Source organism: Salvelinus namaycush, chromosome 5 (assembly GCF_016432855.1).
Source record: "Salvelinus namaycush isolate Seneca chromosome 5, SaNama_1.0, whole genome shotgun sequence".
In the NCBI taxonomy this organism is placed as follows: Eukaryota; Metazoa; Chordata; class Actinopteri; order Salmoniformes; family Salmonidae; genus Salvelinus; species Salvelinus namaycush.
In genome coordinates this window covers 65,619,124-65,635,450 of record NC_052311.1, presented here as the reverse complement: position 1 = coordinate 65,635,450, position 16,327 = coordinate 65,619,124, and the positions used below count along the sequence as shown (strand labels likewise).

At 49.9% G+C, this 16,327-nt stretch overlaps 1 pseudogene; it reads right to left on the bottom strand.

The window, feature by feature from the left end:
* Nucleotides 1–3,636: 3,636 nt before the first annotated feature.
* Nucleotides 3,637–14,111, bottom strand: LOC120047279 (annotated as a pseudogene).
* Between the last annotated feature and the right edge of the window lie 2,216 nt (nt 14,112–16,327).

Below are 16,327 nucleotides of genomic sequence, written 5' to 3'. Positions count from 1 at the left end.
AACAACAAGCTAAGCTGTGTTTTGGTATATTTCACTTGTGATTGCATGATTATAAATATTTTTAGTAATATTTTTGAATCTGATACGTTTGGGAATTTTCTTCTGCCTTTCAGGACCGGAACGAGGCTGTAGTTTTCTGAACATAACGCGCAACCCAAATGGCGTTATTTTGTTATAAAAGTAATATTTATCGAACAAAAATAAAATTTTATTGTGTAACTGGGAGTCTCGTGAGTGCAAACATCCGAAGATTATCAAAGGTAAGCGATTAATTTTATTGCTTTTCTGACTTTCGTGACCATGCTAATTTTGGGCTAGCTGTTCTAGCATTGATTGATACACTCACAAAAGCTTGGATTTCTTTCGCTGTAAAGCATATTTTCAAAATCTGACACGATAGGTGGATTAACAACAAGCTAAACTGTGTTTTGGTATATTTCACTTGTGATTGCATGATTATAAATATTTTTTGTAATATTTTGCGCCCTGCAATTCAGCGGTTGTTTAGGAAAATGATCCCGTAAAAGGGATCCGTAGCGCAGAGAAGTTAAATGACATTACATTTCATTACACTGTTCACAACATATTAAGTGTGTTCCCTCAGGCCACTACTCTACTATCACATATCTACAATACAAAATCCATGTGTACGTGTGTGTATCTTCACAGCCCCCGCTGTTCCATAAGGTGTATTTTTATCTGTTTTTTAAATCTAATCCTACTGCTTGCATCAGTTACCTGATGTGGAATAGAGTTGTAGCCATGGCTCCATGTACTGTAGTACTGTGTGCCTCCCATTGTCTGTTCTGGACTTTGAATATCCCTTTGAGCGGGGTGAAGTTATTAATTGCACTTTGGATGGTGTATCAATACACCCAGTCACTACAAAGATACAGGCGTCCTTCCTAACTCAGTTGGTGGAGAGGAAGGAAACCATTCAGGGATTTCACCATGAGGATAATGGCGACTTTAAAACAGTTACAGAGTTTAATGGCTGTGATAGGAAAAAACTGAGGATGGATCAACAACATTGTAGTATCTCCACAATACTTATCTAATTGACAGAGGGACAAGAAGGAAGCCTGTACAGAATAACATTTTCTAAAACAAGTGTCCTGTTTGCAACAAGCTGCTAAAGTAATACTGCAAAAATTGATTGTGGCAAAACAATTAACTTTTTGTCCTGAATGTTTGGGGCAAATCCAATACAACACATTACTGGGGGCGGGTGGTTCAGGAGAAAAACAGAAATGGAATGGAGCTAAGCACAGGAAAAATCCTAGAGGAAAACCTGGTTCAGTCTGCTTTCCACCAGACACTGAGAAATGAATTCACCTTTCAGCAGGACAATAACCTAAAACATATGGCCAAATATACACTGGAGTTGCTTACCAATAAGAAGTGAATGTTTCTGAGTAGCCGAGTTACAGTTTTGATTTAAATCGACTTGAAAATCTATGGCAAGACCTCAAACTGGTTGTCTAGCAATGATCAACAACCAATTTGACAGAACTTGAAGACTTTGGAAAATAATAATCCAGGTGTGGAAAGCTCTTAGAGACTTACCCAGAGAGACTCCCAGCTGTAATCAAACATGTTTTCACTTTGTCATAATGTGTGTAGATGGGTGAGAAAATATATGTAGAATTCAGGCTGTAACACAACAGAGTGTGGAAGTCGTCAAGGTGTTTGAACACTTTCTGAAGGCTCTGTATGTGTTTAACCTGTTGTTCTCTGTCCACTCAATAAGCCCTGTCTCGCTCATAACGCTACATTGAAGCTGTTTAGTACTGCTGTCAGATATAGAATCACCCTCTCCCCCGCCCCCTCCTCCATTAACGACCAATCAGTTAAAACACTGTTTCTCTACCACTTGCGTTGTCAGCACTTTCCTCTACCCCCATTTCTCCCCTCTACATATCTCTCTCTGCATCTCTCTCTCGTCCTCTCCCTATCTCACAATGCATCACTCAATCTCTCTCTGTCTCTCTCCTTCTCTCTGCATCTCTCCCTCTCTGCATCTCTCCCTCTGCATCTCTCTCTCGTCCTCTACCTATCTCACAATGCATCACTCAATCTCTCTGCCTATCTCTATCCCATATCTCCCTCTGCCTCTGCCTATCTCTATCCCATATCTCCCTCTGCCTCTGCCTATCTCTATCCCATATCTCCCTCTGCCTCTGCCTCTCTCTCCCTCTCTGCATCTCTCCCTTCCTCCACCTCTCCCTCTCTGCATCTCTCCCTTCCTCCACCTCTCCCTCTGCCTCCCTGTTAACTACTCTTCGATCGGAGGGAGACCGTCCAGAAAAGACGTAGAAAATAAGATTTATTTTGAGATGCAAAACGTAGACTGACACCTATTGTAGTTCCTCCAGACAGTTAACAACCAGTTATGTTTTCTTTATTAAAAGTATTATTAGAAAGTGACAGTGAGCGAGAGAGAGGGAACAGAGAAAGTTTCTCTTGCCAGAATCTGGTGCCAAAATTAACATGTTTTTTTGTGAATAATTCTGTGTGTCTGTGTGTGGTTATTTTGGCTGCAGCAGTGCTGAGCTGAGGCCAGCCCAGTTTGAGCTCGGACCACTCTGTCCAACTCCCACCATCATATCACATTCATTAACACATGGCCAAAGGACAATAACATCATCATCAGTGAAGGATTGGACATAACTCCCTCCATTAGCCAAACTGGGCATGAAGACCCAGAAGACAGAAGAAATGCACAGTAAGCACTTTGAATTTGGGCAGGCCACATATCTGATTTATACTGACGTTTTAATCGTTAAGGTGACACTCTTATCCATAGTCACAAAGTTCAGATGACTAGTAGTATTTAAAACAGTTCCACCATGTAGAATCACAAGTTCACTTTTTGTAACATGATGAGGTGACAAGCAACTCAAGTGACTGTCCAGTTCCACATGGTAAGTCTGTACAGCCATGGTCCATTAAGATAGCAACGGTCCTCTCCTCCCTCCTCTTCCCCTTCTCTCTCCCCTCTCTCCTCTTCCCCCTCTCTCCTCTTCCCCCTCACTCCTCTTCCCCCTCTCTCCTCTTCCCCCTCCCTCCTCTTCCCCCTCTCTCCTCTTCCCCCTCTCTCCTCTTCCCCCTCTCTCCTCTTCCCCCTCTCTCCTCTTCCCCCTCTCTCCTCTTCCCCCTCTCTCCTCTTCCCCCTCCCTCCTCTTCCCCCTCCCTCCTCTTCCCCCTCTCACCTCATCCCCCTCTCTCCTCTTCCCCCTCTCTCCTCTCTCCCCTCTCTCCTCTCTCCCCTCTCTCCACTTCCCCCTCTCTCCTCTTCCCCCTCTCTCCACTTCCCCCTCTCTCCTCTTCCCCCTCTCTCCTCTTCCCCCTCTCTCCTCTTCCCCCTCTCTCCCCTCTCTCCTCTTCCCCCTCTCTCCCCTCTCTCCTCTTCCCCCTCTCTCCCCTCTCTCCACTTCCCCCTCTCTCCCCTCTCTCCACTTCCCCCTCTCTCCCCTCTCTCCTCTTCCCCCTCTCTCCTCTTCCCCCTCTCTCCTCTTCCCCCTCTCTCCACTTCCCCCTCTCTCCTCTTCCCCCTCTCTCCCCTCTCTCCTCTCTCCCCTCTCTCCTCTTCCCCCTCTTTCCTCTTCCCCCTCTTTCCTCTTCCCCCTCTCCTTCTCAGAAGAAGTCCTTGGAGGCGGCCTCTGCAAAGTTGGGTGCGGCCATGAGGATGGTGATGGTACAGATGATGTTGAACACACTGAACCCCACCAGACACAGCCGGTCGATGACCGCCGCTGCAAACTGCCACTTCTCCGCCACGCTCACCCTGCGGTCCTGCTCACGGAAATGATTGGCCAGGAACTGCACCTCCTCCAGCAGGGCCTGAACCTGGGCCTCCACTACCCCAGCCTGGAACACCCCGGCCTGGGCATGGCATGTACCTGCTCCGACTGCTCCAGCCCCATCCTCCACACAGCTGGAGCCTGAGGGGTCAGGGTCCAGAGATGTGGGGGGTTGTGGAGGGGGGCTGCCGGACATTGTGGAGGAGGGTGGGTGGTGGTGGAGGATTGGGTTGTCAGAACCCCTTCCTCCTCCTCCTCTCCAGGTGACAGCAGGGTCTGGTTCAAGAGGACTCTGGAAGCCAATGTAGGGCCGGTGTCCATTGAGCTGAGGGTGGGGGGTGGAGGGGAGATTGGGGTTAGGGTGGAGGTTTGGGTTATGGTTGGGATAGGACTGGAGGGTTGGGTTGGACGGTGGGTGTGGTAGGGGCTGGCTTAGACTGGCATGCAGAGAGGTGAGGCTCTGGGGGAGGGTGGAGGGGGCTGGGGTGGTGGTGGGGGGGGGAGAAGCAGGTCTTGGTCTGGGGGTTGGAGGGGCTGTGGTGGGGTGTGAGCTCACCCCACTCTCCTGGACGTTTCATCCTCAGAAACCAGGGAACCCACCATCCATCTCTGTCCTTTTCCTCCACACTCTCCTTCTCTCTCCCTCCATCTCTGTCCCTCTGCTCTGCTCCCCACCCCTCTTCTCTCCCTCTATCACTGTCCCTCACCTCCCCGCCCCTCTTCTCTCCCTGTCCGTTACCTCCCCGCCCCCCTTCTCTCCCTCTATCACTGTCCCCTCACCTCCCCACCCCTCTTCTCTCCCTCTATCACTGTCCCTTACCTCCCCGCCCCTCTTCTCTCCCTGTCCCTTACCTCCCCGCCCCCCTTCTCTCCCTCTATCACTGTCCCCTCACCTCCCCACCCCTCTTCTCTCCCTCTATCACTGTCCCTTACCTCCCCGCCCCTCTTCTCTCCCTCTGTCACTGTCCCTTACCTCCCCGCCCCCCTTCTCTCCCTCTATCACTGTCCCTTACCTCTCCACCCCTCTTCTCTCCCTCTATCACCCCCCCTTACCTCCCCGCCCCTCTGCTCTCCCTCTATCACTGTCCCTTACCTCCCCGCCCCTCTTCTCTCCCTCTATCACTGTCCCTTACCTCCCCGCCCCTCTTCTCTCCCTCTATCACTGTCCCTTACCTTTCCACCCCTCTATCACTGTCCCTCACCTCCCCGCCCCCCTTCTCTCCCTCTATCACTGTCCCCCACCTCCCCGCCCCCTTCTCTCCCTCTATCACTGTCCCCCACCTCCCCGCCCCCTTCTCTCCCTCTATCACTGTCCCCCACCTCCCCGCCCCCCTTCTTTCCCTCTATCACTGTCCCCCACCTCCCCGCCCCCTTCTCTCCCTCTATCACTGTCCCTTACCTCCCCGCCCCCTTCTCTCCCTCTATCACTGTCCCTTACCTCCCCGCCCCTCTTCTCTCCCTCTATCACTGTCCCTTACCTCCCCGCCCCTCTTCTCTCCCTCTATCACTGTCCCTTACCTCCCCGCCCCTCTTCTCTCCCTCTATCACTGTCCCTTACCTCCCCGCCCCTCTTCTCTCCCTCTATCACTGTCCCTTACCTCCCCGCCCCTCTTCTCTCCCTCTATCACTGTCCCTTACCTCCCCGCCCCTCTTCTCTCCCTCTATCACTGTCCCTTACCTCCCCGCCCCCCTTCCCTCCCTCTATCCCTGTCCCTTACCTCCCCGCCCCTCTTCTCTCCCTCTATCACTGTCCCTTACCTCCCCGCCCCTCTTCTCTCCCTCTATCACTGTCCCTTACCTCCCCGCCCCTCTTCTCTCCCTCTATCACTGTCCCTTACCTCTCCGCCCCTCTTCTCTCCCTCTATCACTGTCCCTTACCTCTCCGCCCCTCTTCTCTCCCTCTATCACTGTCCCTTACCTCCCCGCCCCTCTTCTCTCCCTCTATCACTGTCTCTTACCTCCCCGCCCCTCTTCTCTCCCTCTATCACTGTCCCTTACCTTTACACCCCTCTATCACTGTCCCTCACCTCCCCGCCCCCCTTCTCTCCCTCTATCACTGTCCCCCACCTCCCCGCCCCCTTCTCTCCCTCTATCACTGTCCCTTACCTCTCCACCCCTCTTCTCTCCCTCTATCACTGTCCCCCACCTCCCCGCCCCCTTCTCTCGCTCTATCACTGTCCCTTACCTCTCCACCCCTCTTCTCTCCCTCTATCACTGTCCCTTACCTCTCCACCCCTCTTCTCTCCCTCTATCACTGTCCCATACCTCCCCGCCCCCTTCTCTCCCTCTATCACTGTCCCTTACCTCTCCACCCCTCTTCTCTCCCTTTATCACTGTCTCTTACCTCTCCACCCCTCTTCTCTCCCTCTATCACTGTCTCTTACCTCTCCACCCCTCTTCTCTCCCTCTATCACTGTCCCTCTTCTCTCCCTCTATCACTGTCCCTTACCTTTCCACCCCTCTATCACTGTCCCTCACCTCCCCGCCCCCTTCTCTCCCTCTATCACTGTCCCTTACCTCCCCGCCCCTCTATCACTGTCCCTCACCTCCCCGCCCCCCTTCTCTTCCTCTATCACTGTCCCTTACCTCCCCGCCCCCTTCTCTCCCTCTATCACTGTCTCTTACCTCTCCACCCCTCTTCTCTCCCTCTATCACTGTCCCTTACCTCTCCACCTCTCTTCTCTCCCTCTATCACTGTCCCTTATCTCTCCACCCCTCTTCTCTCCCTCTATCACTGTCTCTTACCTCTCCACCCCTCTTCTCTCCCTCTATCACTGTCCCTCTTCTCTCCCTCTATCACTGTCCCTTACCTTTCCACCCCTCTATCACTGTCCCTCACCTCCCCGCCCCCTTCTCTCCCTCTATCACTGTCCCTTACCTTTCCACCCCTCTATCACTGTCCCTTACCTCCCCGCCCCTCTTCTCTCCCTCTATCACTGTCCCTTACCTTTCCACCCCTCTATCACTGTCCCTCACCTCCCCGCCCCCCTTCTCTCCCTCTATCACTGTCCCCCACCTCCCCGCCCCCTTCTCTCCCTCTATCACTGTCCCCCACCTCCCCGCCCCCTTCTCTCCCTCTATCACTGTCCCCCACCTCCCCGCCCCCCTTCTTTCCCTCTATCACTGTCCCCCACCTCCCCGCCCCCCTTCTTTCCCTCTATCACTGTCCCCCACCTCCCCGCCCCCTTCTCTCCCTCTATCACTGTCCCTTACCTCCCCGCCCCCTTCTCTCCCTCTATCACTGTCCCTTACCTCCCCGCCCCTCTTCTCTCCCTCTATCACTGTCCCTTACCTCCCCGCCCCTCTTCTCTCCCTCTATCACTGTCCCTTACCTCCCCGCCCCTCTTCTCTCCCTCTATCACTGTCCCTTACCTCCCCGCCCCTCTTCTCTCCCTCTATCACTGTCCCTTACCTCCCCGCCCCCCTTCTCTCCCTCTATCACTGTCCCTTACCTCCCCGCCCCTCTTCTCTCCCTCTATCACTGTCCCTTACCTCCCCGCCCCTCTTCTCTCCCTCTATCACTGTCCCTTACCTCCCCGCCCCTCTTCTCTCCCTCTATCACTGTCCCTTACCTCCCCGCCCCTCTTCTCTCCCTCTATCACTGTCCCTTACCTCTCCGCCCCTCTTCTCTCCCTCTATCACTGTCCCTTACCTCTCCGCCCCTCTTCTCTCCCTCTATCACTGTCCCTTACCTCCCCGCCCCTCTTCTCTCCCTCTATCACTGTCTCTTACCTCCCCGCCCCTCTTCTCTCCCTCTATCACTGTCCCTTACCTTTACACCCCTCTATCACTGTCCCTCACCTCCCCGCCCCCCTTCTCTCCCTCTATCACTGTCCCCCACCTCCCCGCCCCCTTCTCTCCCTCTATCACTGTCCCTTACCTCTCCACCCCTCTTCTCTCCCTCTATCACTGTCCCCCACCTCCCCGCCCCCTTCTCTCGCTCTATCACTGTCCCTTACCTCTCCACCCCTCTTCTCTCCCTCTATCACTGTCCCTTACCTCTCCACCCCTCTTCTCTCCCTCTATCACTGTCCCATACCAACCCGCCCCCTTCTCTCCCTCTATCACTGTCCCTTACCTCTCCACCCCTCTTCTCTCCCTTTATCACTGTCTCTTACCTCTCCACCCCTCTTCTCTCCCTCTATCACTGTCCCTTACCTCTCCACCCCTCTTCTCTCCCTCTATCACTGTCCCTCTTCTCTCCCTCTATCACTGTCCCTTACCTTTCCACCCCTCTATCACTGTCCCTCACCTCCCCGCCCCCTTCTCTCCCTCTATCACTGTCCCTTACCTCCCCGCCCCTCTATCACTGTCCCTCACCTCCCTGCCCCCCTTCTCTTCCTCTATCACTGTCCCTTACCTCCCCGCCCCCTTCTCTCCCTCTATCACTGTCTCTTACCTCTCCACCCCTCTTCTCTCCCTCTATCACTGTCCCTTACCTCTCCACCTCTCTTCTCTCCCTCTATCACTGTCCCTTATCTCTCCACCCCTCTTCTCTCCCTCTATCACTGTCTCTTACCTCTCCACCCCTCTTCTCTCCCTCTATCACTGTCCCTCTTCTCTCCCTCTATCACTGTCCCTTACCTTTCCACCCCTCTATCACTGTCCCTCACCTCCCCGCCCCCTTCTCTCCCTCTATCACTGTCCCTTACCTTTCCACCCCTCTATCACTGTCCCTTACCTCCCCGCCCCCTTCTCTCCCTCTATCACTGTCCCTTATCTCCCCACCCCCTTCTCTCCCTCTATCACTGTCCCTTACCTCTCCACCTCTCTTCTCTCCCTCTATCACTGTCCCTTATCTCCCCGCCCCCCTTCTCTCCCTCTATCACTGTCCCTTACCTCCCCACCCCCCTTCTCTCCCTCCATCTCTGTCGCTCCCCTCTGCTCTCTGTCTTTCTGATCGTAAACATTTAATAGGGTTTTTCTTGGAACACTGCAGAATTACTGACACAGAAACAGTAAAAGAGAGAGGTCAGGTATGGAGAAAAGAGAGGAAAGGAGAGAGAAAGAGAGGGAGAGAGCGCCTCAGCCCTCCCCTTTTCACCGCCACATCTCTCCTGTCTCCATCCCTGCTCTCTTTTACCCTCCCTTTTACCCTCCCTCCCCCTGTCCTCCATCTCCCCCTATCCCGCTTTCCCCCTCTTATCCTCCTCCCCCTCTCCTCACCCAGACCGATCTTCTCCCCTGATCGGGCTGGCAGTATGAACAACAGCAGTGTCAAGGAGGAGATGAGAACACAGGGGACGAGGAGGTTGAGAGCGTAGAACAGAGTTCTCCGTCGTAGGGTCACAACAAAGGTCACATCAGAGTAGGGCTCTGTACAGCACTCATAAAATATCTCATGACGATCACCTGGTACACCTACAAGAGGGGGGAGGAAAGAGGGAGTGAGAGATTAGAAAGTAATATGAAGGAGAGAGATACAAGAGGGATGGAAAAGAAGAGGGGGGGTAAAGGAGGAGGGACAACCTGGGTCGGGGGCAGACAGAGCTCTCTCACCCAGCAGGTCCCACTCTCCATTGGACATGTATCCTGACAGGTCAGCCTTCTGCATCTGGAGGTCCAGCAGCCAGCCGTCAAACGTCCACGAGCCAAACTTCAGCTCACACCGTTGGATGTCAAAGGGAAACCAACGCACGTCAACATTACACGCACTGCTGAAAATACCTGGGACTGAGAGAGTAGGAGAGAGGGAGTGAGAGAATGGAGAAGATGAAACAGACATTGAGAGAGAAGTGCATGAGAGAGAGAGGAGAAGGTCAGGGAAGAATAAAAAGAGAGAAAGGTTGATCTGTAGACTTACCTGGAGGTAGGTACTCACAGAATCCACTGGAGTTGACCAGCACATAGCTCTTAAAGGTGGCATCAAACTTATCATGGGCACTGAGAAAGACAAAACAGAGGTGTGTGTGTGTCCGTCCTACACACCTGTTGTACAGTAGTATATCAGGTATCCAGACCTGGTCAGTAGTGAAGCGAAGGGTTTTCACTCCTGGGTACTCTGACTGGTTCCACTGAAGGTAGTGGTCAAACCATTGCTATACAAATCCAGTTAATCAGTTAATCAATTGTTAAGGTTGCAAGGAGAAACACAAATGCGCGCGCACACACAACCGTGCATGGACACACACATAAACATGGACCCACACAGACATGCAGGGTCATCCTCACCATCTGAAGCCAGGCATTAGTGGTGAGGATCTGTTTTTTCTCATCCTGGAATAAGATGTAGACAGTTAAACTAGTGTGTGTGTGTGTGTGTAAGAGAACATGGTAGCGTACCACATTCATGACTTGTAAGAGAGTGTAGGAGAATCGGACAGTGAGTGGTAGAGAGTCGTTGGCAACAGGTCTCCATACGGTTATATTCCCTCAGTAGCTCCCTCAATAGATTACGCTGGTGGGGACCCTGCTCAGACACTGAGAGAGGGGGAGGGAGGGGGAGGGGGATAGGGAGTAGAAAGGAGGGAAAGGGATGAGGGAGGAGAGCAGGAGAGAGAGAGGGTAATAACGAGAGGGAAAAAATAGGAAGACAGGAGACAAAATGGACAGTTACAAAGAGACAGCTACATTCCTGCAGACAAAGGTAAAAATGCAGGGGTGCAACTTTGGTGGGGGGGGACTTTGGAATGAGATGTTCAATGAGCAGGTGTCCACATACTTTTGGTCATGTAGTGTATATATATATATATATATAAGTCGGAAGTTTACATACACTTAGGTTGGAGTCATTAAAACTTGTTTTTCAACCACTCCACAAATTTCTTGTTAACAAACTATAGTTATGCCAAGTCGGTTAGGACATCTACTTTGTGCATGACAATAGTAATTTTTCCAAAATTATTTACAGACAGATTATTTAACTTATAATTTACTGTATCACAATTCCAGTGGATCAGAGGTTTACATAAACTAAGTTGACTGTGCCTTTAAACAGCTTGGAAAATTCCAGCAAATTATGTCATGGCTTTAGAAGCTTCTGATAGGCTAATTGACATAATTTGAGTCAATTGGAGGCCTACCTTCAAACTCAGTGTCTCTTTGCTTGACATCATGGGAAAATCAAATTAAATCAGCCAAGACCTCAGAAAAACTTTTTGTAGACCTCCAGAAGTCTGATTTATCCTTGGGAGCAATTTCCAAACGCCACGTTCATCTGTACAAACAATAGTACGCAAGTATAAACGCCATGGGACCACGCAGCCGTCATACCGCTCAGGAAGAAGACGCGTTCTGTCTCCTAGAGATGAAAGTACTTTGGTGCGAAAAGTGCAAATCAATCCCAGAACAACAGCAAAGGACCTTGTGAAGATGCTGGAGGAAACCGGTACAAAAGTATCTATATCCACAGTAAAACGAGTCCTAAATCAACATAACCTGAAAGGCCGCTCAGCAAGGAAGAAGCCGCTGCTCCAAAACCGCCATAAAAAAGCCAGACTACGGTTTGCAACTGCATATGGGGACAAAGATCGTACTTTTTGGAGAAATGTCCTCTGGTCTGATGAAACAAAAATATAATTTTTTGGCCATAATGACCATCGTTATATTTGGAGGAAAAAGGTGGACGATTGCAAGCTGAAGAACACCATCTAAATTGTGAAGCACGGGGCTGGCAGCATCATGTTGTGGGGGTGCTTTGCTGCAGGAGGAACTGGTGCACTTCACAAAATAGATGGCATCATGAGGGAAGAAAATGATGTGGATATATTGAAGCAACATCTCAAGACCTCAGTCAGGAAGATAAAGCTTGGTCGCAAATGGGTCTTCCAAATGGACAATGACCCCAAGCATACTTCCAATGTTGTGGCAAAATGGCCTCAGGACAACAAAGTCAAGGTATTGGAGTGGCCATCACAAAGCCCTGACCTCAATCCTATAGAAAATGTGTGGGCAGAACTGAAAAAGCGTGTGCGAGCAAGGAGGCCTACAAACCTGACTCAGTTACACCAGCTCTGTCAGGGGGAATGGGCCAAAATTCACCCAACTTATTGTGGGAAGCTTGTGGAAGGCTACCTGAAACGTTTGACCCAAGTTAAACAATTTCAAGGCAATGCTACCAAATACTAATTGAGTGTATGTAAACTTCTGACCCACTGGGAACGTGATGAAAGAAATAAAAGCTGAAATAACTCATTCTCTCTACTATCATTCTGACATTTCACATTCTCAAAATAAAGTGGTGATCCTAACTGACCTAAGACAGGGAATTATTTACTAGGATTAAATGTCAGGAATTGTGTAAAACTGAGTTTAAATGTATTTGGCTAACGTGTATGTAAACTTCCGACTTCAACTGTACATCAGTCAAGAGTAAAGAGTAGCTAGTTTCTGCTCTGCTTGCTTTTACAACTCGGAGAAAGAGCGCAACACATGTGGCGTGACAGCATCTGCCTCTGTTCAACTTTCCCGTGCTGGTCCAGCCAGCCTTTCAGAAGCTTGGCCTTCACACAGCCTGTCCGCCTGCTCTGTGGTGTCCGCGTGGTCCTAAATCCAGCTGGCTTAAACCTCCAAACATCCTACCCAACTGCTCTAAGGTGTCCGCATAGTCCTAAAGCACACAGATGCTGTTTTTCGTATCACAGTGCAATGATAAAACTGGGGGGACAAAAATGCATTTTCAGAATGTAGGGGTGTCATTACCCCTCCGTCCCCAGTGAAAGTTGCACCCCTGGAAAAATGAGAGAGAGAAATATATAGAGAATGGAGTAGAACGAAAGTGATATGATTGCACCGAAAGAGAGGAAGAATATCTAAAACAGGGGGAAGAGATGAGCTGTAGGAGAAGAAAATATGAATACAGAATAGAGTGAGAATAATAAAAACATGATGAGAAGAAATACACCAAAAAAAGAAGAGATCGAGTACAGAGATGACTGGAAGAGGCAGGGGGCAGGACGTGAAAAGAGGGTGAAAGAGGAGAGAGTGAAGAGAGGGAGAAAGAGGAGAGAGACTGAAGAGAGGGAGATAGTATCCAGACAGGCCTATTAATTGTTCAAGGTAGAGTCAGCAATATGACGTAGCTGAACAAAGTAAACAGCATAGTGGGTCAATTTCCGCAACAACTAAGAATGTTGGAGAGTGAGGCTAAACCCCTCTTTTGGTCCAGTGGCTACCACGTTGTAATAGCGTGAAGCAAACCTGTGCACAAAAGCAGATACTGTGTGTGACTGTGTGAGAGCAAAGTCTTGCATCTTGCTCATCGTAATATCTGCGGTGCTGCTTGTGCAACGTCATTCCGCTGACTCTACCTTTAAAGGGATTGACTAGTCTTTCTGTGGCCGTTAAAACATCTGATCTATTCCACACTGGAAATAGTGACGCATTAAACACTAAAACCCTCCGGACGGACGAACGAACGGAAGGAAGGAAGGAAGGAAGGAAGGAAGGAAGGAAGGAAGGAAGGAAGGAAGGAAGGAAGGAAGGAAGGAAGACCAGGAACCTCACTTCTAGCAGCTCCATCGTGGACTGACTTCACTCATTCCTGTTTCACAACTGTATCAGACTTAATGTATCTGTGCAGTTGATGAAATTCGGTAGCAATGTCTAACTGAAAATCAAATGTTATTTGTCACATACACATATTTAGCAGATGTTATTGCAGGTGTAGCATGTAGTGCAGTAGTATCTAACAATTCACAACAATACACACAAATCTAAAAGTAAAAGAAAGGAATTAAAAAAGATATAAAACTAGTGAATGTAATGTAGACCCACATACAGTAGAGTACAGTCTTTATAACAGCATGTTGCGTTTGTATGTAATATGCTATTATGTACCACAATGCTTGTAAACAGCCTTTGTGGAGATTCATTTGTTGTGTTGTATTGCAATGTACTACTCTGGTGAATATCACCCCACAGAAAGAGCATTCCAGGTGGTACCATATCAATATACAGTCACAAGATGTTAGCCATCTAAGACACTGCTGCTGGTGCAGAGAGGAACAGATCAACCAACAACGGATTAAAACAGACAGGAGGGTTGGATTCTACAACTGTGATGAACAGCATCCTAACCTGTAAGCTCTGTGATCATTCCTCTCCCTTGTCTCTCTTTATTCCTGCTCCTCTTCTCTCCTCCCTCTCTGTTCCTTTCCCTCTCCTCTCTTCTCTCTCTGCTATGCAGCTGGAACTGTGCAGTTGAGTTCTCAAATATCAATGGACTTGCACATATTGTACGTACACGTAGAAACACATACACAACACTCACACACATATACAGAGAGAGAGAGAGAGAGAACATGAAAGTCACTCACCGTGGAGCAGAGCTGAGAGTCCAAACAGACAGATAGCCACAGACTGCCTCATGTTGCACCACTGAACATAGAGAGCCGAGAAAGAGATGGGGAACAACAGAGACGGAGAGAGAGAGGCAGGGTAGAGTGGAATAGAGAGGGAGGGAGGCAGAGCAAGTCAGGAGCAAGCCAGGCAGCAACAGATGGAGAGAAGAGAGAGAGAGACAAGGAAGAGGAGGGTAGGGAGGCAGAGAGGCAAGAAGAAAAACAAGCTGAGTGCATAGGAAGACAGAGAAGGAGAAAAGGGGAGGTTGGATTGGTGGAGAGGGAGAGAAGCTGACAGCAAAACAGGAAGAGAGGTACAGGGAGGGAGAGAGGGAGAAAGAGGAGAAGAGGCCATAGTTACTCTTAAAAAAAAGGGTACCAAAAGGGTTCTTCGGCTGTCCCCATAGGAGAACCCTTTTTGTTTCCAGGTAGAACTACACTATATATACAAAAGTATGTGGACACCCCTTCAAATTAGTGGATTCAGCTATTTCAGCCACACCCGTTGCTGATAGGTGTGGAAAACGGAGCACACAGCCATGCACTCTCCATAGACAAACATTGGCAGTAGAATAGCCTTATTGACAAGCTGAGTGACTTTCAACGTGGCACCGTCATAGGATACCACCTTTCCAACAAGTCAGTTCGTCACCTGCACACATTTCTGCCCCGGTCAACTGTAAGTGCTGTTATTGTGAACCGGTAACATCTAAGAGCAACAACGGCTCAGACGCGAAGTGGTAGGCCACACAAGCTCACAGAACAGGACCGGCGAGTGCTGAAGCGCATAGCGCGTAAAAATTGTCTGTCCTCGGTTGCAAAACACACACTACTGAGTTCCAAACTGCCTCTGGACGCAACGTCATTTCAAGAATTGTTCGTCGGGGGCTTCATGAAATTAGTTTCCATGGCCGAGCAGCCGCACACAAACCTAAGATCAGCATGCGCAATGCCAAGCATTGGCTGGAGTGGTGTAAAGCTCGCCGCCATTAGACTCTGGAGCAGTGGAAACATGTTATCTGGAGTGATGAATCACGCTTCACCATCTCACGGATGCCAGAAGAACGCTACCTGCCCGAATGCATAGGGCCAACTGTAAAGTTTGGTGGAGGAGGAATAATGCTCTGGAGCTGTTTTCCATGGTTCGGGTTAGGCCACATAGTTCCAGTGAAGGGATATCTTAAAGCTGCAGCATACAATGATATTCTAGACGATTCTGTGCTTCCAACTTTGTGGCAACAGTTTGGGCCCTTTCCTGTTTCAGCATGCTAATGTCCCCGTGCACAAAGTGAGGTCCATACAGAAATTGCTTGTTGAGATCGGTGTGGAAAAAATTGACTGGACTGAACCAAAAGGGGTTCTTCAAAGGGTTCTCCTATGTGGGCAGCCGAAGAACCGTTTTAAGTTTTAGATAGCACCTTTATTTTCTAAGAGTGTAGAGAGAGGTAGTGAGCCAGGTGTTAGCAGCAACTGTGAATGAGAGGGCAGAGAGGAAAGGGGAAGAGAGGAAGGAAAGCAATAAGTTGTTTTGATACAAATGGAGAGACTATGTTCTGGATGGAGAGACTGTGTGAAAGAGGGAGAATTGCCCTGATACATTCAATAAGGAAGTGTGGAGGCTAGCATGAGCGGGGAGAGGGGGATTAAAAAGCAACATATAGAAAATAGTTAGTGAAGGATGGTGGGAAAAGAGAGAGGGCCAAAAAACTAAGGCAGCAGTATTGAACACTGCTCTGATGAAGGTTGGCACAGCCACACATTATAACTTCTAATTACTGTGGTCTAAGTAGCTGTGCCACTAGAGATCCTGGTTCGAGTCCAGGCTCTGTCGCAGTCGGCCGCGACTGGGAGACCCATGGGGCGGCGCACAATTGGCCCAGCGTCGTCCGGGTTAGGGGAGGGTTTGTCCTGCAGGAATGTTCTTGTCCCATCGGGCTCTAGCGACTCCTGTGATGGGTCAGGCGCAATGCACGCTGACACGGTCGCCAGGTGTATGGTGTTTCCTCCCACACATTGGTGCGGCTGGCTACCGGGTTAAGCGGGCATTGAGTCAAGAAGCAGAGTGGCTGCTGGGTTGTGTTTCAGAGGACGCAGGACTCTTCACCTTCGTCTCTCCCGAGTCCGTAACTACCAATTGGATACCACGAAAAAGGGGTAAAAACAAATAAATAAAAAAGAACTTCTAATTACAGTAAGGAAGTGACCCTTTGAACATAAGCAGATAGGCATGTGCCTAGGGGTAGA